Genomic DNA, 25,096 nt, shown 5'->3' with positions numbered 1-25,096 from the left:
AATAAAATCACCACAATTCCATCAAACTCCTACTGTGTGCAAGACTAAGACATCATTTCAAAATAGTTTTGAGAAGCCAACAGGGATGTCCAGGGAGGGAATTCCTTTTGGATTTGTTTTCTGACAGATGATGTTACACAAAATGCTTCTTGTCATATGCATAGACAGCCTCAGATGAGGTCTTGGCTTCTCTCACCTCATCATCTCTGGGAACCTCACCAAGGGATTTCATAGACTCTCTCCCAGATAAGAGGAGCACTGCTCAATACCAAGTTAACGAAATTTTTGTGGTCATTGCCTCCACATGCATTTTTTCACTAAAGACTGTGGATGTTTTAAACAATCCCATAAACTTCTATTCCTTAAGAAAGCACGGTAAAGTTCTTTAAATTTTTTCCTGGTAAGTATTTTATCTGTACAAACCCTTCTAGGCTCTTCACCATTTTTATAGATGTAATCAGTTATTACAGTCAAGCAAAGTACACTGCCAACTTTCCAGATTTCCTAGCATGATTTTAACTACCAGCTTGGGGTTTTATTCAGTATGAGCATAAAAGTTATTATATTCTAATTGCTTGTGATTGTTACTACATTGAGATTTATTTTGGGTGGTTATTTCAAGAGACTGTTAAAATGAGTTTAGTGACTTCGCTCTGGTTTTCCTGATAGATTCTATTATTAGGACGGTGGAAGCCTGGGGCCCTTTGGCCTTGCTGAACATCTTGAACAATTTTTTAAACAGTCTGGGTTTGGCAAAACCTATTTTGCCAAGAACATTGCCCTTAATTTTTAAAAACCATGTGCATTTTAAGGAAAATATAACCCATATGGTCCTAATTCCTCTGTACTAAACACATCAAAATGTTTTGTAAGAACTGCTTGATTTCCAAGAAGCTTAGGACCCTTCCTTATAAGTCCTTTTAAGTCATTTTCTTTTAAAACAGGAAGTCACTTTTGCCAAGGATAAAGTTATTTAGACACCAACTGTTTCAAGAAACTCATGAACTAACTGCACATATTTTATGTTTCCCTGAAATATGTTCCCTGGATAAAATGGTAACAAAAGAAAACAAAACAAACCTTTAAGAGCACCTGCTTCAAAGGAGTTTGCTGAGAAGAAAGGTGCTTCGTTTTGTCTCTTCAGCTCTGGAGAGGTTGTTGTAGAAATTTACATGAAGGTCTATTTTCAAATGTTACCAATAAACTTCCCAGAGGATCTGGAAATCTTAATTCAAGCTATTTCCATTTTAATATTTCTATTTCTAATCCTATCAGTAAGAATTAAGAGAATGTTAGCAAACCAGTATGTCTGTGTACCGATGTATATGTCCATGTATAAACGTGTGTATATATAAAGTGTGTGTGTGTGTGTGTGTTTGTGATCCTAGATCTTCTGGTGGGTTCTCAGGTAGTGTCGACCTCACTCATTAGTCCCTGAGTCCCATTCATTGATAAACCTGTAAAATTTAGTAATCATTCTTCCTCTTCTAGATCCATGGTCTTGTGTGTCAAGCGAAAGTCTGGAACGTTCAGAGGGCAGTGTCTCCCCCCAGAACTCCCGTGGAATGTCCAAACAAGAAATCTGGCACATTTCTAGCTGGATTTCTCGGGTATTATTTTATCTAAGAAGACTTTCTCGTGCCTCGGGACTCACCTTTTCACTTTCTTCCTTCAGAAACACCCCATTTTGGAATATCCTGGCAGCAGAGACCCCGGTCCTCCAAGGCTCTTGGCTGAGCCTCTTCCTTCCCTGTTGCCACACTGCCAGCCTGATGGATTGCAACTCCTATCTGGAGTTGTCAGACTGGCAAATCTGACTCTGTGATGCGCCACGCATTCAGGAGGAACCCAACAGAGACCACAGCAAAGCCTTTAAAAAGGTGGGACTCTCCTGATTTGTGAACACCCATGTGGTTAGTGCTCAATGATAAGAGAAAAGTTATTGTTTGGAACTGTCATGAAGACAGTGTGAATATAATTCTTTATACTATCTTAAATATGTATAAACAAAAAACACAAAATGGACAAATCACTTTCACCTTCTCTGGGTCTCAGTTTCCTCATCTGTAAAGCGATAGAATTGGATGGAATGATCCTTAAGGTTATTCCTCCACATATATGTTATGAATCTATTTATACTTTTAAAAATTTACTTGAGAAGCTGTATAGGTTTAAAGAAAATTCATGTGCAAAATACAAGAATTCCCATATACCACCCTATTATTAACACCTTGCATTACCGGGGGACATTTGTTACAAGTGATGAAAGAACCTTTTTATAAGTGTACTATTTGCTATAGCCATGGTTTACATTAGGTGATTCTATTTATTCTTAACACACTGACTTGCCAGCAATTCTGAATGTAAAGAATAAGTCATTTGTAGTTATTATTCAAGGCACATAGTGCTTTCTGTTTGAAGTATTTAAGAGTTCAGCCTTGAGTTCCTGTTGCATGCTAGAATTAATAATATAAAGAACAAAGAACAAAACAGATTCATCCCCCATAGATTTTAAAAGAGTTTAGAGAAATAAGCATCCAAAGAGCTGTTACAATGCCTGATGAAATTTTTCATTGATAGAAAAGAAAAATATAGGCTAAAAATTCTTTGCACTTGACATAGAGATATAAAAACAGGGATGCTCAGTCTCAAGGGAATGGTTGCCAAAGAAAGCATGTTGTCAGGACAACTGTAAGAGCTGATCAGAAACAAGGCTGAATGTCCTAAGGAAAGGGTAAGAAGAGGCTCAGACATACTTTTAAAAGCCATGTAATACAAACAATGTGATTTAATTTTACTTATTTTGTACACAAAACGTACTTTTTTAAATCACTTTTCAAACAATAGAAATACACAGTGTTTGAATTCCCCTTTTGTAAATATCCCTGTACTAGTTGGGATATGTATTTCAATGTGATGCTTTTCTTTCAAGTTCTCTATCATTCCAACGTACTGCAATTGTTGCAAGAAGTCAGGATGATAAAGAGCATCACAGAACATTTATTAGAATGAAATTCAAAACCTGATATCTCATTAATACAGAATCCTGGCTTTTCCAGGTCTAGAACACAGCCTGATACTTTAGGTAGGTATCCATATGAAGGTCATGGGGGAGCTAGAGGAGGGCTATGAAACAAGGCAAAATTTACTAATGTAAGAAACTGAAACATGGGAAGGCATTTTTAAAAGTAGGACTCTTTAATCTGAAAATATAAAAGCAAGATCAAATTTAAAATAACGAACAGTAATATTAGTGGGGTCTTCCATTTGTGTTACACTCATTAAGGACCGAAGAATTTTATGAAAAAAATCTGCTTAAGTGTTTAAAATAGTAAATGGCAGATCAGTCTATAATTCTCTATTTAACTTCACCTAAAGCTTCTTGAATGTACTTAGTTATAGATTCAAATCCCAAACATGCAAATCATCTATTGGTTACCTCATTAGATGCAGACCCACACTGTCAGTATGACTCAAATGAAAAATGAATTGGCTTTAATAAAGGACCTGAAGCCTCAAAACTGTATCAGATCTGCTAATATGCTGCAATAGTCCCAAAATTTTTCATGGTGTTTGATGTTTTCTTTCACCTGCAGCTTTTGATTACGGTTCAAGTGGGAAGGAGAGAGAATTAATTTCCCAGGGCAGAGTAACAGGGGCATGCAAGGTCATCTCTTACTATTCCTTATTTGCTTTTGTATTTCACAAAATCAATCAATAAACAAATAAGGAAAGCCAAAATAAAAGAAAAAATCCAAACAATTTATGGTAGTTTGACACTGCATGAACCCCAGAAAAACCTGTTCTTAAATCTAGTACATTCCCGTGGGTGTGGACATGATTGTAAGTAGGAAGTTTTGATGAGAGTGACTTCAGTTAAGGTGTGACCCACCTCATTCAGGATGGGACTTAATCCTATTGCTGGAGTCCTTTATAAATGGAATGAATGCAGAAGGGAGGGAGAAAGTCACTGAAGCAAGAAGCCAAAATGAATGAAACCTGGAAGAGAAGGGAGAGACCAGAAGGAGCCACTATGTGCCCTGCCATGTGGCAGAGGAGCCAAGGATCTTTGGGAGCTGGTCTTCAGGAAAATAGCGTCACTTCGATGATGCTTTGGTTTGGATATTTTCTCAGACTTTAACTACAAGCTAATAAATTCTCAACCCATTTCTGTTATCTGTTTTCAGCAGCCTAGGAAATTAAAACACAATGTGAGTGTTCAATATATTATGAAATGGAACAATCAGTCTAACCAAGTTGAACTGCAGTATTTAGAAACTTTTGTTTGAGAAACATAGGAACATAGGAGGGTAGTGAATGACATTAACAGAATTCTAGCTGTCTGTAACTCTATGCCTTGACATGTTTCACTTTAACCTTACATGGGTACAATTTATCTTGAAGTTCTCTCTGTGAAGGAATTAAAGGTAATGTGGTTAGGAAAATGATGAAGTAAAGGTGGGGAAAACATGCTTTTGATCAAAATAGATTATTTGAATGCAACTTTTTCTAATGAATAGGATTTTTAAAAATTGAGAGATACTTACCTTATAACTGTGAAATGGGCCATTTTATTTTTGAACCATTCACAGTAATTTTGAAAGGTAAAATTAACTATATTTGAAAAGCTTTCCATTAGTAGAGAAGTAGTCAAAATATCCACAACTAAACTTGTCTGTCATTCTAATGTATTTGGTCAACCTTATCTTCCTTTTCATTAAGCTGTGCTTAACCAATACTCACTTTACCAACAACCGACCACCAATTCATTGCAATCCTGCAATGAAATCTGCCTGAATTGCTGGTAGCAGTAATAACAGAAAACCAACTTTATTCTCTTTGAAGATTGTGAGTAAACAATAGAATTCATGAAGAAGCAAATTGTTTACCCATGAGAAGTGAATGAGCTTTACCAGAAGAGCAGAATTTAGTGTCTTCAACGGGACAATTTATTAAACAGAGCTGAAAGTGTGCATTCATTTCACAGGTATAAAAAGAGCAAAGGTATTATCATTTAAACAGTTACTTTAGGGCACTAGGACTTCTGTATCAGGTATTAGGTAAACGTTATTTGTGCATGTACCCAGTCCTCCCAAGCAGTAACAGCAACATGATGATACATGTTAGACCATTTTGTAATGTAATCACATATAAATAGTAAGAGAAAAACAAAGTCTGGGAGTTGGGACATCTCAGTTTGCGTAACCTACCATGGACAAAACACTTAGCTTACTAATCTGTAAACATGGCTTTTAAACAAGATGATCTCTAAAATCTCTTTCAACTCTAAAATAAGATAATTGATTGGCTTCCTTCCCAATATGTTAATTTATTTATGCAAAGTTATAGTAAAAACATTTTTTCATTTCTGCTTTCTCCCCCACTCACCACAAATATACACATGATTACTTTGAATCAAAACAAGATTTAAAGTGCAATATTCTCTTTCCTCTCTCTCAAAACATGTGGAAGAAATGAAGGCAATGCAAAAACTGTTTTACAGTTGTGGCAAAATGGTTTACCAAATAATTTCCATGCCCAAATATATGAGTTTTGACCAATAATCTCATTTCTCACCTCCTCTATTTTCCATCCCCAAATTAGATGATTTCTTGCTCATTTTATAAAGTAAGTGTTAAAAAGTTTTCTTGGACATTGATAAAAGGCAAAGCGGAGGTGCAAAGCAAAACTTATTTTATATATATATAAAATTATATATATATAGTAGATTATATATATATATGGTTTCAAAACTTGTAAATCTACTAACTTGATTGGTTCAGTCATCAGGTATTTTAAAAAGAAATGAGTGTAGAGGAAGATCATGGATATAAAAACTCAAGGCAGACTGACCAGATAAAATTAAATGTTGGAGGACTTACAGGAAGATGGCATTGGAGTAGGCAAGCAGGTCTCAACTTTCTCACAAAAACAAAGGAGGATGGGCTAAAAGCTATCCTAAGGAGCTGTTTTGGGGATCTTCAGACCAGGAGAGTGCTACACATCCTCTAGGATGGTGAGGGACAGAGAGACAAAAAAGCAAAAATGAAAGCCATGAGTTACTAGCTCCAAGGCCAGGAATGACAGCCATCCCCTATCTTCAAGGTGAACAGCTGGGATAAAACCTATGGCACACAGCAGCCAAATAAAAGAGAAATAGACATCTTCCTCCCTGGGAAGAGGGAGGGTATGGCAGAGGGAGGAGAGAGTTTTTCTTTAGGAAATTTGGTCAGCAGACCCCACCTTGATTCTTGGGTAAGTAGGGGTTGAAAGAGACACATCTGTGGAAAGATTCACTGATGAGAGTCAACTTCTGTCCAGCTGGGAAACTGTAAAGAGAAAAACTGCTTTCAGGAGCCTTGGATCAGAGCTGCACCTCACGAGTGAATCCCTGGCCCTATTTTGATAGCATAAGCAGGGCAATTTTAAAGACTTAGAGCCAACTGAACCAAAAATCAAAGAGGAGCTGTGAAATAAAATCACTAGGCAAGAGAGAGAAGTTGATTGTCAGAGCAGATTCACCAACATATTCATATGCCTAGACATGAGCAAAATATTATAAACCACACAAAAAAACAGGAGGAGATGGCTCCCCCAAGGATCAAACCAAAAATCCTGATGCAAACAGGATTTAAGATAGGTAATCAGTGATAATCACACAAATCTAAATCAGTTCAAGGAGTTAAAGGAATATATGACTAAAGAGATAAAGGATATTAAATACTGAGTGAGCATACAGAACAATTTGAAAGCCTGCAAAGGAAAGTAACAGAGTTTATTGGAATGAAAGACACAATGGATGAGATTAAACATACATTAGAGGCCTATAATAACATATTTGAATTGGTGGAGGACAGAATTAGTGAATTGGAGGACACAGCATTTGAACTTGAAAAAATAGGCAAACAGAAAGAGAAGAAAAATTGGAACATAATCTCAGGGAAATGAATGACAATGTGAAATATACAAAATGTGTTATCAGTGTCCTAGATGGAGAAGAGAATGGAAAAGAAGCAGAAAGAATATTTGAAGAAATAATGACAGAAAACTTTCTAACCCTTATAAAAGGCATAAATATCAATACAAGCAGGATAGCACACCTCAAAAAGAATAAATCTGAATAGACCTACACTGAGACACCTACTATTCAAAATAACAAATACCAGCCATAAAGAGAGGTTGTGGAAGTAGCAAGAGAAAAGCAGCATATCACATACAAGGGAACCTCAATAAGACTAAGTGCCAATCTCTCATCAGAAACCATGGAGGCAAGAAGAAAGTGGTATGATGTATTTAAGGTACAGAAACAGAAAAACTGCCACCCAAGAATTATTTATCTGACAAAAATATCCTTCAAAAATGAGGGTGAGTTTAAAGTCTTCACAGACATATAAAAACTGAAAGAGTATGTTACTGAAATACCAAATTTATAAGACATATTAAAGGAAGTGCTGGAGCCTGAAAGGAAAAGACGTGGGCAAGAAACTTGGAGAAGAATGTAGAAATGAAGATTATTAGTAAGGGTAACTAAAAGGGTAAAAAGACAGATTATAGTAAGTATGGCAACATAATACCAAGGGAAAAATGGGTGAAATAAGTAATGCCTTAACCATAATAACATTGAACATTAATGGATTGAACTTCCCAATCAGAAGGCATATACTGACTGAATGGATAAAAAAATATGAGTCATCTATATGCTGTCCACAAGAGATCACCTCAGACATAAAGAAACAAATCAGGTTGAATATGAAAGGTTGGATAAAAATATTCTATGCGAATAGTAACCAAAAAAGATCTAAAGTAGTACATTAGTCAGGATTCTCTAGGGAAATGGAACTGATAAGAGATTTTCATAAGAGAATGAGATTTTATAAAATTATCTCAGGTGACCATGGGAATGCACAAATCTCAATTCTGTAGGGGAGTCTGCAAGCTAGGGACTCCAATAAAAGTACTTGGTGAATTCTCCAGGATTTGCTGTCTGTCTAAAGTAGACATTAAAAATTCTCTCTCTGAATGCTGAAATCACTTCTCCTTTTATGGCCTTAGACTGATTGGATAAGATGTCCCTCAATGCTGATAGCAATCTCCTCAGTAGATTGTAGATGTAATCAGTCATATATGCAATCAACTCACTAATGATTAAAGTCCGTGAAATGCCCTGTACTACAATTACAAGTTCTTGCTTGATCAAACAAGTGGGCACCATTACCTGGCCAAGTTGACACATTAACCTAACTATCACAAGTAGTGAAACAAATATCAGACAAAATAGATTTTAAAAACAAAAATGCTATGAGATGAAAAAGGTCATTATATATTAACAAAAGAGAAAATTAGCTGAGAAGAATAACTATAATAAATATTTATGCACCTAACCAGGATGCCTCAAGATACATGAGGCCCACACTGGCAAATGGAAAGGAGAAATAGATGACCATACAATAATAGTTGGAGACTTCAATCCATCACTCTCAGCACTGGACAGAGCATCTGGACAGAGGATAAATAAGGAAACAGAGAACTTGATTAATATGATAAATTAATTAGCTCTAACAGATACTTATAGAACATTATATCCCCAAAAAAGCAGGATATACATTCTTTTTAAGTGTTCAAGCATCCTTCTCCAGGATAGAGCATATGTAGGGTCAAAAGACAGATTTCAATACTTTTTAAAAGATTATGCAAACACTTTCTCTGATTATAATGGAATGAAGCTAGAAACCATAATAGATGGAAAATCAGGGAAATTCACAAATATAGAGAGATTTAACAATACACTATTAAATAATCAGTGGGTCAAAGAAGAAATTGCAATAGAAATCAGTAAATATCTCAAGATGAATGAAAAGGAGAACACAGCATCTCAAAACCTATGGGTTACAGCAAAGGCTCTGCTGAGAGGGAACTTTATAGCCTCCAATGCTTACATTAAAAAAAGAAGAGAAAGGTAAAATTAAATACCTAAATGCACACCTGGAGGAACTAGAAAAAGAACAGGAAACTAATGCCAGACCAAGCCGAAGGGAAGAAAGAGTAAAGATCAGAGCAGAAATAAATGAAATTGAGAACAAAATAGCAAAAGAGAGAATCAATAAAACTAAAAGTTGGTTCATTCAGAAGATCAACAAAATCAACAAACATTTTGCTAGACTGACAAAGAAAAAAAAGGAGAGAAGATGCAAATAAATAAAATCAGAAATGACAGGGAGTCATTACCACTGACCCCAAAGATGTAAGGGAGATCATAAAAGGATACTATGAATAACTGTATGCCAACAAACTACACAACATAGATTAAATGGGCAAATTCCTAGAAATACATGAATAACCTACACTGTCCCTAGAAGAAAGAGAAGACCTCAAGAAACCAGTCTCGAGTAAAAAAATTGAAAGTCATCAAAAATCTCCCAAATATGAAAAGCCCAGGACCAGATGGCTTCAGAATCTAATTCTACCAATCACTCAAAGAAGATCTAATACCAATCTTGCTCAAACTGTTCCACACAGGAAGGAATGCTACCAAACTTTTTCTGCGAAACATCACCCTAAAACCAAAATCAGATAAAGATACTTTGAAAAAATAAAATTACAGACCATTTTTCCTAATGAACATACATGCAAAAATCCTGAGCAAAATGTTTGCAAATTGAATCCAAGAGCACATTAAAAGAATTATACAACATGTTCAAGTGGGATTCATCACAGATATGCAAGGGTTTTTCAACAGAAGAAAATCAATTGGCGTAATAAACCACCTTAAAAAATTTAAGAAGAAAAATTACATGATCCTTGCAATTGACACAGAAAAGGCATTTGGCAAAATACAACATACATTCTTGATAAAAAATAAAAAAAAACTCCAGAAGAGGGAAAGAAAAGGAACCTTTCTCAACATGGTGAAATGTATATATGAAAAACTCATAGCTAACATTGTACTCAATGGCAAAAGTCTGAAAACTTTCCTGATGGGATCAGGAACAAGACAAGGATGCCCATTATCACTACTGCTACTCCTTATTGTGCTAGAAGTTCTAACTAGAGCAATTAGACAGGAAAAAAGAAATAAAAGGCATAGAAATAGGAAAGGAAGAGTAAAACTTTCACTATTTGCTGATATGATCCCATAGCTAGAAAATCCTAAACAATCCACAAAACAAAGCTACTAAAACTAATAGACAAGTCCAGCAAAGTGTGGAATACAAGATTAATATGCAAAAATCTGTAACATTTCTCTACATTTCTGATGAGCAATCTGAAGTAGAAGTCAGAAAGAAAATTCTATTTACAATGCAACTAAAAGAATCAAGTATTTAGGAATAAATTAAACCAAGGATATAGAGAGGAATTATAGTTAGAAAACTACAATACATTGCTAAAGAAACCAAAGAAGACCTAAATAAATGGAAGAGCATTCCGTGTTCATGGATTGGAAACCTAAATGTCATTAAGATGTCAATTCTACCCAAACTAATTTCCATAGTCAACACAATCCCAATAAAAATCCCAACTGCATTTTTTGCAGAAATAGAAAGCCTCTTACCAAATTTATTTGGAAGGGTAAGGGGTCCCCAAGAGCCAAAAATGTCTTTAAAATGAATCAATTTGGAGGACTCTCACTTCCTGACTTTCTCATATCACTTTGCTACAGTGGTAAAAACAGCATGATATCAGCAAAGAGATAGAAATATTGGCCAAAGGAACAAAATCAAGAACTCTGAAATACACCCTCATATCTATGGCTATGTGATTTTTAACAAGACCGTCAAACCCACCGAGATGGGCCAGAACAGTCTACTCAACAAATGTTGCTGGGGTAACTGGATATTCATATCCAAAAGAAAGAGGACCTCTACCTCACACCTTATACAAAAATTAAGTCATACTGGATCAAGGCTCTAAATATAAAAGCTGCAACCATAGAACTCCTAGAAAAAAATGTCAGAAAACATCTTCAAGATGATGTGGTAGGTAGTAGTTTCTTAAACCTAACAACAAAAGCACGAGCAACAAAATTTAAAAAATAGATAAATGGGACCTCCTCAAAATTAAACACTTTTGTTCTTCAAAATACTTTGTCAAGAAAGTAAACAAGCAGCCTACTCAACAGGAGAAAATATTTGGAAACCACATATCCAGTAAGGGTTTGATATCTATAATATATAAAGCAATCATAGAACTCAATGATAAAAAGACAATCAAACTAATTCAAAAATGAGTAAAAGACATGAATAGATATTTTTCCAAAGAGGAAATACAAATGGCCAAAAAGCACATGAAAAAATTTTCAACAGAACTATTAGGGAAATGCAGATCAAAACAACAATGAGATACCATTTCATACCTTATACAACGGCCATTAGGAAGAAAAACAAAAACAGGAATTTACAACTACTAGAAAGGATGTGGAGAAACAGGAATACTCCTTCACTGTTGGTGGAAATGTAGAATGGGGCAGCCTCTGTGGAAGACAGTTTGGCAGTACCTCAAAAAGCTGAGTATAGAAAAGCTTATGATCCAGCAATCCCATTAGTAGAAATACATTCAGAGGAACTGAAAGCAAGGATATGAACTGATAATTGCACACCAATGTTCACAGCAGCATTATTCACAATTGCCAAAAGATGGAAACAACCCAAGTGTCCATCAACCGATGAATGGATAAATAAAATGTGGTATATACATATAATGGACTACCATTTAATTGTAAGAAAAAACTAAATCAGGAGGCATGTGACAACATGGATAAACCTAGAGAATATTATATTGAGTGAAATAAGCAAATATTGCATTGTCTCACTAGCATGAACTAAATACTATGAGTAAACTCACTGAGGTAAACTCTTGAGTTTAAGCTACTAGGAAATATAATGCAGGTTGAGAATGGGAGATGATGCTTAATGTATGTAGTACTCTTATTAAGGTTTCTTGTGAAAGTGTGGAAATGAATACAGTTGATGGTAATGTATTATCGTGAGCATAAATAACACTGCTGATTTATAAATGAGATTGTGGCTGAAAGGGGTAGTCTGTGGATGTAAATGTCAAATGAAAGGAAGCTAAAGAATAATCTAGGGACTATATAACATGGTGATTTCAGCCAGAGAGATTGTGGTTAATAATATAAGAATGTTTTTCTTTTATAAAATGTTAAGAATATGGTGATACATGGGAGATTTACAACTAAAATTACTTATGGATAATAGTTAACAGGAATATTGCAATATTTTCGCAGTAATGGCAAACAAGATATAACATTCTAAGGGAAAACATTGGGGGGTATAAGGGGATTGGGGATTTTTCCTTTTGGAGTAATGAAAATGTTAAAAAATTGAGGTGATGACAGTACCACTTTGTGATAAAAAGAAGCTCTGCTTTATTTTTCTGTCTTCCAGCACCTAATGCTGTACACAAACATAATAGGTGATCTGTAAAATTGTGTTGCATAAATATAAATAACACATTTGATATATTGTTTTTTTATGGTAGAGCCCAAGAATTGAACATTAGCAAAAGGACAAAAGACTTATTTTCAGTATGCACTTTACATACTTTATCTTTAATCCTAAAATTCCCCTTTGGGGTATCATTATCCCCATTTCACAGAAGAGGACATTGAAGTTCCAGGAAGTTAAGTAAATTGCCCATGTTATATAATTAGTCATTGGTAGCCCAGGACTCAACCCCAGTCTGTCAGCCCACTTTCTCTCCTCAGTCCCCGCTGAACACAAAGCCATTGCTCTTACCTGTGATGTGATGAATACTGTTAGAGAAGACTATAGAGAAAAATGCACCTCTGCTTCAGGACTAGCTGATATCTTCTAATGAGATCTCCAATTAATAATCCGTTTATCTTGTCCCAGGTAATTTTTTTTTTCCGTTTTATCAAAATGTTTTTAAAAGTGTTCCCGTCAGAAAGAACGCCTGTCTGAGGAAATACACATATATCAGTGCAAAAAAAAATCAAGGAAAAGGACTATGCAGTGTTCCAGATGAGCTCTACATTAGCCAGAGGAATAAGTGGGGCAGGAGGAGAGCTGGGAGAGGAGAAGGATAACTACGGCAGTCTTCGCCAAGTCACCACAGGAGCCAAGGGAACCGCGTCCTCAAAACTCAAGCTTTTTGGCCAGAGGGCAAATCACTGGAGGTCAGGGGACAAAGAATTTCCCATCCTCCTTAATTCCTTGCTGGTGTCCTAAGATCAGGCATTCTCACGGTCTGGAGACACCTTCCTCAGACTGCAGGGGAGGAAGGTTGTGTAGTGATGGTGACTTGCCGGTGCTAGACCCACCCTCGCTCCACATTTCAGTTACTTGTGTTGGGAGGATATGTAGAATCACACTGGGTCTCACAGAATCACCCAACAAGAAGAGGTGAACAGTAGCAGCGCTGGCCTTTGGCCTGGGTTCTATCTTCTACAGAATGATTAATAACTCTTATCATCAGCTGTGGGGCATGATCTGTATGGGTTGCACATACTCCCAAAGATAGTTACTTTATCCTGTCATTTCAGCTCGCTCATCTCTAAGGCTGCCGAAACCAGGAACCACTTGTCCTGCCCTCAAATTCTTCTTTCATGCCATAGCTATGTTTGGTTACCACCAAACTCTAACGCTTACCTTCTTAAAAACAGTGTATGCAGAATAGAAATATTCTTTTTATTTTATTTTCTTTTTTCAGCATCTAAGATGAAATGATCATAAATGAAATATGACTTATCTGATTCACTAAGTCTAAGTTTTACATTGATAGCTAGCTACTATGCATACAGATGCATAACAAATGTCACATTCTTATTTGTCATAATTGTATAATTAAAATCTTTTCCAAAGATTGTGCAAACTTTTCTACATAAATTACTGCATTTAACCCTCACAGCAAACCTGTGATGTTATGATCATGGAAAATATATAAGGCTCAGGAAGATAAGGGTGCCCAAAGTTATATAGTTATTTAAACAAACTTAATAAACACAACTTTATATACCTAGTTAAATACATGACTCTCTAATCCATTTGAATAAATTAATTCTATCTCCTGAAATATCAAGAATTTATCTAAATCACTATTTTTGCTCTTATCAAATGCTGATTTATAGGGGTAGTTTTAGTTTCCATGGCCGTTCAAACAATTCCATGCAATGGGTCAGCTTAAACAGGAAATTTTTAACTCACAGTTTTGAGGCTAAGAAAAAGTCCAAATCAAGATGTCATCCAGGTGATGCTTTCTTCCCAAACACTGGTGTCCTGTGCTGGTTGCCGACGATACTTTGTCCTTGAGTCCTCTGTCACTTGGCACTACATATGGCAGCCTCTCCTGGACTCTCTGTTCTTTTCTGGGTTCCACTGAATTTTAGCTTCCCTCTTTCCATGACTTTCTCTCTCCATGTTTGATTCTTCTTATAAAGAACTCCAGTAAAAGGAGTAAGACCCATCCTGAGTGAGGTGCTCACACCTTAACTGAAGTCATCTCATCAAAAGGTCCTACATATAATCGGTTCACACCCACAGGAATGGAATAAGTTCAAGATCATGTTTTTCTGGGGACATATATCTCCAAACCATCACAGTAGTCATTATTTTTGTATCTAATCATAAATTTAAAGTCTATAAGCTTCTTAAGACTATAGAGTCTCATGAAAGCTATGAACTTTTTCCCCAGAAAAATGTGCATCCATCCATCCACCTCGTTTTTACCCTAATTTCAGGCAGTTGGAAGATCCATGCATGCTAGAGAATGGGAAGCCCCAGGCTTAGAGCCTTGCTCACTGTGTTTTATGCAACTGCCTGTTCCAGAGGTCTTTGCTTTGGTGACATTAGGTGTTTAAGAAATAGACTAACGTTAAAAGAGAAAGACACTTGCTATAAAATTTGAAACCTTGACAGTCCAAGAGGCTATACATATGGATTACCAGAGAGCTTGCTTTTCTTTCTGAATATCAAATTCTTGAAAACATAAAACCCAAAAAAGAAACGGCTGTAATTTGTGCTCTCTGAACCATGACTTTGGCAAATACTTTGGAAACAGACTCCCCTTTATTCAACTGCTGTTGTCCTACAATGTCAAAAGCACTGATAGCATGAAGAGCCACATATACCTACACAGACTATTTCATTTTGTAGATATTTATGGAGGTGTTAGATTGGACATTAGCATTCTTTTTCGGCAAGAAAAGACTTCTGGCTTGAACTCCATGAACGTTTAAAACTTAGCAGACAAAAAGATGAGATTATATTCCAAATAGGTTCCCTTGGTAAAAGCTAAAGTTCAGTTGTAAGATTTTAATCTAAGCATAAAATTCACATTTCGTTATTTCATTTTGTTTGTTCCTAAAATGTTTAAGTTTGAAACATTCTCTTTGCTGTGGGTTCTATAGCAGAAATACCTTAAATCCAGCCTCTCTGTTCCATCCTTTGAGATTTAATTCTGATCATTCTATCTTCCCTGGGTTTTTAGAATATCTTCTTATCTCATAACTCCTTGACCAGGTTCCACACTGACATTAGGTATTTTCCTAATGAGTAAAACTGATTGTGTCTCACTTGTGCTAAAATCTCTTCTGGACCCATAGTTTATAGGATTAGACTTAAATTTGTAAATTATTGTTCCCAAGGCCTTTCTAATATAGCTCTGGCCTAAAATCCCTGTGCCAAATCTATTTAAACTCCTTCCCACTTCCTTCAAGCCACCAACACCCCCCTAAATTCCAGTTATACTAAAGCTCACCATTTTCTAAGCATGTTAACACTTGCCACAGTAACAAGATTGCTATCTGCTCTGCGTGGAAAGTCCTTCCTCACCTTCCCCAATTGAAACCACTGACTCATCTTTTAAGAATCAATTCAAATGTCATATTTTCTTTGCACTTCAATCCCATTTTCATCATAATTTTGGTGCCGTTGAAAGTGGTATGTGTGATTATCTGTCTCTCCAGCAAGAATGTGAGTTCTTAGGGATTAAGCAAATTTCTATGATTTTTACAGACCCATCCTCAGACCAATGGTTGGCATAGGACATTAGCTCAGAATTGTTTGAATAATCAATGAATACTACAGTATAGTGGATCTGAGAATAGTTTTTGATTTATTACTAACCATTATCTAAATTGGAAGTAAAGAAATTAGAGTACAAGTCTTTGGACATTTCTAAATTAGTATTATAAGATATGTAAACAGATATGAAAGGATAAAGGGAAAGTTGAATTTATTTGAATCTTGTGATTGCTAGGCAAGGATGAAATATCACAACCTTAATTCCTAGGATGTGTTTTTATTATTTAAAGAGGAAAAGGCATTTCAGGAAAATAAGCTTGGACTTTCAGATCATAAAAACATTTTGGAACCAAAATATTCAAAAGGCAAGAGAGAAACGGTGACAGCAATTCATAAACAATGAAATAACAGGAGTTATCATAGCCCTGAAGCTTATAAGAGGAAAGTATTGATCAGATCTTAAAGGAATTTGTCCTGCCTGTTACTGGATACATTCCCAGCAATGGATATTTATCTTGCCCTTTCACCAAAAGAAAGAAGTTTCTTGCAAAAATAATGCTAAATTTATTTGTACCCATCCATCTTCTGTTTGCCTCTGGCATTTTCCTCTAAATCAAGGCTCTGTGACTGGTTTACTCCTCCCTCAATATATCACCTATTCAGAGGTATATTTAACATATTCAGACTGATTAGGTTCTTGGATTAAGAAATTGTTGAAGCAAGAGTTGAAACATTTTTCCAACAAGTGAAATTTCCACAATATTCTAGAGAGATAAAAAACAGTTCTCTATATTTTCTCTTAGTTATGTTTGAGAAAAGAGACTTGAAATACAGCAGAAGTTAAGTGGAATAAATTATTACAAAAAAGTTTCTACTAAATATCACTTTAATAAAGCTTTGACCTCCTTCTCCTTCCCCTTCCCCTTCCCCTTCTCTACAATCCCACAGGATGCCTTAAGTCTATCAGGGATTTCTTCATCTTCTTACATGTCCAAGACATCCTCAAATCCCCACTTATGCAAATCACAATTGCCCTCCCCCTAAGTCAGCCTCCACCACCTACCACTCTGTTGCTCTTGCCCTCCTTATGCCCTACCCACAACCCAGCAAAGCCCTACAGCTAATCCATATGGTGACTGTGCTTCTTCAAGACATGTGCTGGAAATTTTTTACCATAACCAAATATGGGATGACTATGGTGTAAATAACTCCCCAAAGTTGCACAATCTGCCCGATTCTAAGCAGTGACCCACACATGTGTACACACATACAGCTACCAGGAACACTAGATTTCAAATATCAATGTATCTCTGGTGGAATTTCAAAAAGGTAAATTTTTCTGGACTTAATGCTAAAATCATAAATCATAAAATTTCTAAGATTAAAAATTAAAGTCATTCAACTTACTCCATAGCATTCAGGAACATGTCTTAGACAGCTTGTGGGTCCTACTGGGTCTGGCAGTTGATGAATGAGAAAAATGTACACTCTCAGTTCTAAGAAGAATCTTCTTCCCTTCGACTAGGAAGTAAGACAGAGGAGGAAAGAATTAGGTCAATAGGAAGCGTCCTACATACCTCTTGAGAGATCACTGGGAGAAAAGGAACCCGGCCTGCCTACTTTCCAGTAAAACGTGCTCACAGTCCAAGTCTACTTGGGACCCCTCAGGCAAGGGGTATACCTGCTTATAGGTACTGTGATCAGGTCTAGGGGATTTACTGTGAGTCCTAGAATAAATCTGGATGAGGAACTGGGGATCACAGCCTCTAAAATCAGTCTAAGAATTAGAAAACATTAGGTGAATGTATGTGATTGTTTATCCAAACCAATGATAGGAAAAGAGTTGTAATATGGTAAAGATAAAGGAAAACAGGTGGATTGTGGGAAGATGGCCAAGTAGGAAACTCCAGGAATTAGTCTCACCATGCAAACAACTACCTGAATCAACTACACAGGCAGGAACTCTGAATCAGCTATTTCAAAACTCCAGACTACAGTAGAACATTGTGCTGCATCCAGGTAAGAGTGGGAAGAAGAGGCTGATAAATTTCAGTAAATACAATTGAGTTGCACTCTCTCTGTGGCAGTAGCCATTGACCATCTTCCAACCACATGGCAGACATTGGTAAGGTACACTGGTGGAGCTTACTGGTGTCAAGAGCGGGACCAAAAAAAATTTCCCAAAGATCTGAGGGTATACAGACTGAAAACTGATCATTTTTTTGATTAGATACTTCAGATTACTGGGGATCAGCTCTGAGGGCAACCATTGCTCCAACCTGCTCTGGACCAAGGCAGCAGAGGAGACTTAAAGACAATATACTTCCTCAGAGCTGCAGAGGGCAGTTGAAGAGCTACATTCACTGGGCAGGTACTGAGGCAAGAAAGCACAGCTCTGGGGAGCCTTGGAGGAAGAGCTGCCTGCCCTTTCTGACTCTTCTTTCATCTCCTTCCTGGGGCAATTCAGAGTTGACCAGAGGTCTCTTTGTGGGTCTTTGGCCTTGTTTCAGCTGGGAAAGACTGGCTTGGGAAACTCCTCTCCACTGTGTAACCCCTGCCAGAATTTGCTCTCCAGGGAAAAGCAGCTTAAGGCAACAAAGAAGGAACAATTGATTATGCTGGTCTGCAGCAAAGGCTTAACTGCTTTAAGACATGCAGAGGAACACCTGGGAAGGGAGAAGGTGTGTTTCCTGGGGAGTAGAGGGGGTATCCAATTTCCTGTGAACAGAGAGAGTCCTGAGGCCACTAGCAATAACAAGGCAAAGGAAATATGCAAACCCAGAAAAAACAGAGAGCACCCTGCACTTCGCATTCACCTTGGGCTGACCTTCCTGAGAGGAGGACTGAACTCTGAAGGAGGCCACCAGCCAATGCAAAGCCAATTTGCAAAGATAGTGAAAGGTATATTTTGCTTAGGTTTGTTTGGTTTCATGAGCTCTGAACACTCAAAAAAAAAAAAATATCTACCATCTCACTAGATAGATAAAAATTCTGATAACTCAGGGAATAAATTCCAAAGTTAATATTTTAAAATACTAAAATGTAGAGTGTACAACAAAGATTACAAGACAAACAAAGAAATAGAAAATGGGCCATACAAAGGAAGAACAGAAAAATCCGGAAGACACCAATGAAGAAAACCAGAATGTGGACATACCAGACAAAGGTTTGTTTGTTGTTTTTTTTTTAAGTATCTTCAATATGCTCAAGGAGATAAATAAAATACAGAGCAAGAACTAAAGAATATCAGGAAAACAATCAACATGGTTAAGTGTTGCGGTGCCGTCCAGCGGCTCCGCCCCCGAAGAGGTAAGGATGAACAGAGCAAGACAACACACAGTAACCGCTCTGGAGATGCGGGCCGGTGGCACAGGTCTGATTTATTGAGGAAGTGTAGTAGCTAGACCATGGGGCAACGTGCAAGCAGCTTACCGGCTGTGCTAATATTTTTAGTGAGGCTGATTGGTTTATGCGCTCTAGTTGCTGGGAGGAAGGCAGATTTCCAAGGGACATGCCCCGGCATGCCCGGGCATGTCTGCTGCATGCCTCGGCACCATCTTTTGGGTGGAACCCCAAAGGCCTTATAGTTAGAGAGGTTTTCCTACATCTAACAGGGCATCGGCAACTTGCCCACAGTTAAGTAGATGAAGGAAAATTTAGAGAAAGAGCTAAAGGATATCAGGAAAACAATGACTAAAAAATATGAGTCTCATTAAAGACATAGAAAGTTTTAAAAGGAAACAGAATTATTGGAATTGAAGACCACTATGGTGGCTTCAAACCATATGTACCCCAGAAAATCATGTTCTTTTTTAATTAAAAATCATTTTATTTTTCCCTCCCCCTCCCCCTGCCCTGTTGTTTTTGCTGTCTGTGTCCATTCGTTGTGTGATTTTCTGTATCTATTTCTCTTTTTGTCTTCTCTTCTCATTTTTCTCCTTCAGGATTCACTGGGATTCAATCCTTGGGACCTCTGATGGGGAAACATGCTCCCAGTCATTTGTACCACCTCAGTTCCTGGTTTTTGCTGCACTTCACTTTGACTCTCCCCTTCGGCTCTCTTTGTAACTCACTTGTGCGGGCACTTGGCTTGCCATGCAGGCACTCAGCTCACCCCATAGGCACTCACATGGGCACTCAGCTCACCTCACAGGCATACTTCCTCTTTTCCTTTTTTTTTTTTTCCACCAGGAAGCCCCAGGGATCAAATCTGGGTCCTCCCATATGAAGCCCTATCACTTGAGCCACATCTGCTTCTCAGAAAATCATGTTCTTAAAGCTAATCCATACCTGTGGGTGTAAACCTATTGTCAGTAAGGCCTTTTGATGAGGTGATTTCAGTTAAGGCATGTCCCAGGGTGGGTCTTAATCTTCTTACTAGAGTCCTTGATAAATAGGATGAATACAGAGAGAAAGCAAGCCATGGAAGCAAGAAACCGAAAGTAAGGAAACCTGAAAGAGAAGGAAGAGAGCAGCAGATGCCACCATCTTCCCTGCCATGTGACAGAGGACTCCAGGACTGCCAGCAGCCAGTCTTCAGGAAGTAAGCATTGCCTGACAATGCCATGATTTGGACATTCTTATCAGCCTAAAAGATGTAAGATTGTAAGTTAACAAATTTCCATCATTAATGCCAATGCATTTCATGGTATCTGTTTCGAGCAGCTTAGCAGACTGAAACAAAGACAATAACCAAAATGAACATTTCCCAGGAGAGTTTCAAGAGCTAGTTGGAGCTGGCAGAAAAATAATCAGTGAACTCCAAGACAAGACAATTGAAATGAGTCATGTTAAGAAGTAGAAAGAGGGAAACGGACTTTGGCCCAGTGGTTAGGGCGTCCGTCTACCATATGGGAGGTCGGCGGTTCAAACCCCGGCCTCCTTGACCCGTGTGGAGCTGGCCATGCGCAGTGCTGATGCGCGCAAGGAGTGCCGTGCCACGCAAGGGTGTCCCCCGCGTGGGGGAGCCCCACGCACAAGGAGTGCGCCCGTGAGGAGAGCCGCCCAGTGTGAAAAGAAAGAGCAGCCTGCCCAGGAATGGCGCCGCCCACACTTCCCGTGCCGCTGACGACAACAGAAGCGGACAAAGAAACAAGACGCAGCAAACAGACACCAAGAACAGACAAACGGGGGGGGGGCGGGGGAAGGAATTAAATAAATAAATAAATCTTTAAAAAAAAAAAAAAAAGAAGTATAAAGAAAAAAAGAACTACGAAAAGCAAAAATAGTCTAAGAGGCCTGTGGGACACCATCAAATGCTCCAATATAAGCATTTTGGGAATCCTAGAAAGAAGAAATAGAGAAAGAACAGAAAGAATATTCAAGAAGATCATGAAAGAATACTTCCAACACATAGCAAAAGACATTAATATGCATATCCAAGAAACCCAGAGAACACCTAGGGTAAATGCCAAATAGGCAAATCACATATTGCTTCAACAGTCAAATACAGGGAAACGGACTTTGGCCCAGTGGTTAGGGCGTCCGTCTACCATATGGGAGGTCCGCGGTTCAAACCCCGGGCCTCCTTGACCCGTGTGGAGCTGGCCCATGTGCAGTGCTGATGCGCGCAAGGAGTGCCATGCCACGCAAGGGTGTCCCCCGCGTGGGGGAGCCCCACTTGCAAGGAGTGCACCTGTGAGGAAAGCCGCCCAGCGTGAAAAGAAAGAGCAGCCTGCCCAGGAATGGCGCCGCCCACACTTCCCGTGCCGCTGACGACAACAGAAGCCGACAAAGAAACAAGACGCAGCAAATCGACACCAAGAACAAACAACCGGGGGAGGGGGGGAAATTAAATAAAATAAATAAATCTTTAAAAAAAAAAAACAGTCAAATACAAAGGACAAGGATAGAGTACTGAAAGCTGTTGAAAAGCATTGTGTTATATACAAGAGAGTCCCAATTAGATTAAGTACAGATTTCTTATCAGAAACCCTGGAGGCAAGAAAGCAGTGGCCTGAAACACATAAAATGCTGAGGAAAAATAATTACCAGTCAAGACTTTTATATCCATTGAGACTTTCTTTCAAAAGTAAGGGAGAGATTAAGATATTACCAGATAAACAAAAACTGAGTTCATTACCACTAGACCTGCCCTACCTGCCATGCTAAAGGCGGTTCTTCAGACTGAAAGGAAAAGATGCTGGCAGTGGTTCAAAGTGGAAGAAATAAAAACCTCCAGTAAATGTAACCATAGAGGTAATTATACAGGACGATACTAGTGTACTGTATTTTTTTGGTATATAATGGCATTTCTTACTTCTTACATGTGTCAAAATGTAAATAAATAGAGCCTAATGATAACTTGAGGAGTGTGGAGCTGGCCCATGCACAGTGCTGATGCGCGCAAGGAGTACCCTGCCACGCAGGGGTGTCCCCCGCGTAGGGGAGCCCCATGCGCAAGGAGTGCGCCATAAGGAGAACCGCCCAGTGTGAAAGAAACTGCAGCCTACCCAGGAATGGTGCCGCACACACGGAGAGCTGACACAGCAAGATGATGCAACAAAAAGAAACACAGATTCCCATGCTACTGACAACAACAGAAGCAGACAAAGAAGACGCAGCAAATAGACACAGAGAACAGACAACCTGGGTGGGTGGGGAAGGGAAGAGAAATAAATAAATAAATCTTTTTAAAAAATGTACAAAAATGTAATGCGTATTTAGTACAAAAAAGGTGGGGGATTGGAGGGGCATAGGAACAGTGTGTGTATGCAGTTGAAGTCAAATTAGTATTTACTAAAAATGATTTTGAAATATTTAGCATGTTAAATTTTAGCTGCATAGTAACCACAAAGAAAATAAATGAATAATATATCCACAAAGAAATGAGAAAGGACTCAGTATGGCACAATACAAAAGTAGACATTTTGGAAGAATCGAGGGACAAAAATTGTATAAAATTTACAAAGACTGGGGAAACGGACTTGGACCAGTGGTTAGGGCATCCGTCTACCACATGGGAGGTCCGCGGTTCAAACCCCGGGCCTCCTTGACCCGTGTGGAGCTGGCCCATGCGCAGTGCTGATGCGCGCAAGGAGTGCCCTGCCACGAAGGGGTGCCCCTTGTGTAGGGGAGCCCCAAGCGCAAGGAGTGCGCCCCATAAGGAGAGCCGCCCAGCACAAAAGAAAGTGCAGCCTGCCTAAGAATGGCGCTGCCCACATGGAGAGCTGACACAAGATGACACACCAAAAAGAAGACAACGAAGCAAATAGACACAGAGAACAGACAACCGGGGTGGGGGGAGGGGAGAGAAATAAATAAATAAATCTTTAAAAAAAAAAAAAAGACCATGTCTGTAAAAAAAAAAAAAAATTACAAAGACTAAATAACAAAATGTCAGAAGGAAATCCTGCATTATCAGTAGTGCCTTTAGATGTAAATGGATTAAGCTCTCCAGTCAGAGATTGGCAGAATGGATGAAAATTCCTGACTAATTGCATGCTATTCATAAGAGACTCAGCTTAAATTCAAAGATGCAGTAGGATGGAAGGAAGGAAAGTCAAAGGAGTTGGAGTAGCTATACTAATGTCAAACGAAATTGACTTTAAGTCAAAAAATTTTATGAGGGAAAAAGAAGGTCATGATATAGTGATGTGAGTATCAATTCAACAAGAAGACATAACAATTATAAATACATTATAAACATATATGTACAATTATAAATATATATTTTGGCAGAACCTCAAAATACATGAAGCACATATTAACATATTTGAAGGGAGAATGAGATGGTTCTAATTTAATAGTTCAAGACTTTAATAAACAACTTTCAATAATGTACAGAATTTTCAGACAGAAGATCAGTAAGGAAAAAGAAGACTTGGCTGATACTGTAGACCTAACAGACCTATATAGAACACTTCTCACAACAGCAACAGAATATGCATTCTTCTCTACTGCACAGGATGATTTTCCAGGACAGACCACATCTTAGGTAACAAAGAAGTCTCAGTAAATTTAAAAATATTGAATACAATGGATCTTCTCTGACTATAGTGAAGTAAAGCTAGGAATCAATAACAGGGGGAGAAGTGAAATGTCCAAAAATATGTGGAAATTAAACAATGTACTCTTAAAAAATAAATGAATGTGCTAAAGAGGAAATTACAAGAAAAATTAGGAAATATCTTGAGGAAAATAAAAATGAAAACACAACATACTGAAACTTATGGAATGGAAAAATGGTAATGCTAATATATGTTACAGTTTTAGGAAAACTAAAAACTGGGACTGTATAAGATAGTAAAACCTCATGTAAAATACAAATTTGGTTGATATCACATACAGAAGACTGTTTTTACAAAATATAAATACAAATATACTAAAGAGAAGGAAAAAGAAAAGTAGCTATATACAGCAGGGGAAGCATAAAGAGATTGAGGGGTGTTGAGTTTTGTTTTATGTTTATTATTATTGGAATAATGAAGGTGCTTTAAGAGTGATTGAAAAGTGATGAATGCACAAATACGTGATTACACTGAATACCATTGATTGTACAGTTTGGAAGGATTTATGTTTATTAATATGTATCAATAAAATTGATTTGTTTTAAAAAAGGTAATACTGGGAGAGTTTATAGCTCTAAATGCTTAGATTAAAAAAATAAGACAGATTTCAAATCAGAGACCTAATCTCAAACTTGGAGGAACTAGAAAAAGAACAAGTAAAACACAAAATGAGCAGGAGGAAAGGCATAACAAAGATTAGAGCAGAGATAGATGAAATAGAGAATTTAAAAATACAATAGAGAGAAGGAAAAAAAAGTAGATTCTTTGGAAAGATTAATAAAATTGGCAAACTTTTAGATAGACTGGGGAAAAAAAGAGAATACAAAACACTAAATTTAGAAATGAAAAGGGGGCATTACTACCAACCCCACAGAAATAAAAAAGGAATATAAAAGGATACTATGAACAACTGTATGCCAAAAAATTTGATAACCTAGATGAAATGGACAAATTCCTAGAAACACACAAACTATCAACACTTACTCAAGAAGAAAGAGAAGATATCAGCAAACCACTAACTAGTAAAGAGATTGAATCAGTAATCAAACTTTCTCAACAAAAAGAAGTCCAGGACCAGATGGCTTCACA

The 25,096-nt window shown here is 37.6% G+C and overlaps 1 long non-coding RNA gene across 1 annotated transcript in view; it reads left to right on the top strand.

Moving 5' to 3' along the window:
• Window positions 1-25,096, top strand: part of LOC131275228 (uncharacterized) — a 36,795-nt gene that overhangs the window by 5,064 nt on the left and 6,635 nt on the right. Inside the window, exon 2 of the long non-coding RNA XR_009182640.2 lies at window positions 1,676-1,880. This is a non-coding gene — a long non-coding RNA (uncharacterized lncRNA). The remainder of the gene's footprint in view (window positions 1-1,675; window positions 1,881-25,096) is intronic.

The sequence above is a fragment of the Dasypus novemcinctus genome, chromosome 22, assembly GCF_030445035.2.
Source record: "Dasypus novemcinctus isolate mDasNov1 chromosome 22, mDasNov1.1.hap2, whole genome shotgun sequence".
NCBI classification, from domain to species: Eukaryota; Metazoa; Chordata; class Mammalia; order Cingulata; family Dasypodidae; genus Dasypus; species Dasypus novemcinctus.
The sequence above is the reverse complement of the archived record's forward strand: the minus strand, read 5'-3'. Positions and strand labels throughout refer to the sequence as shown.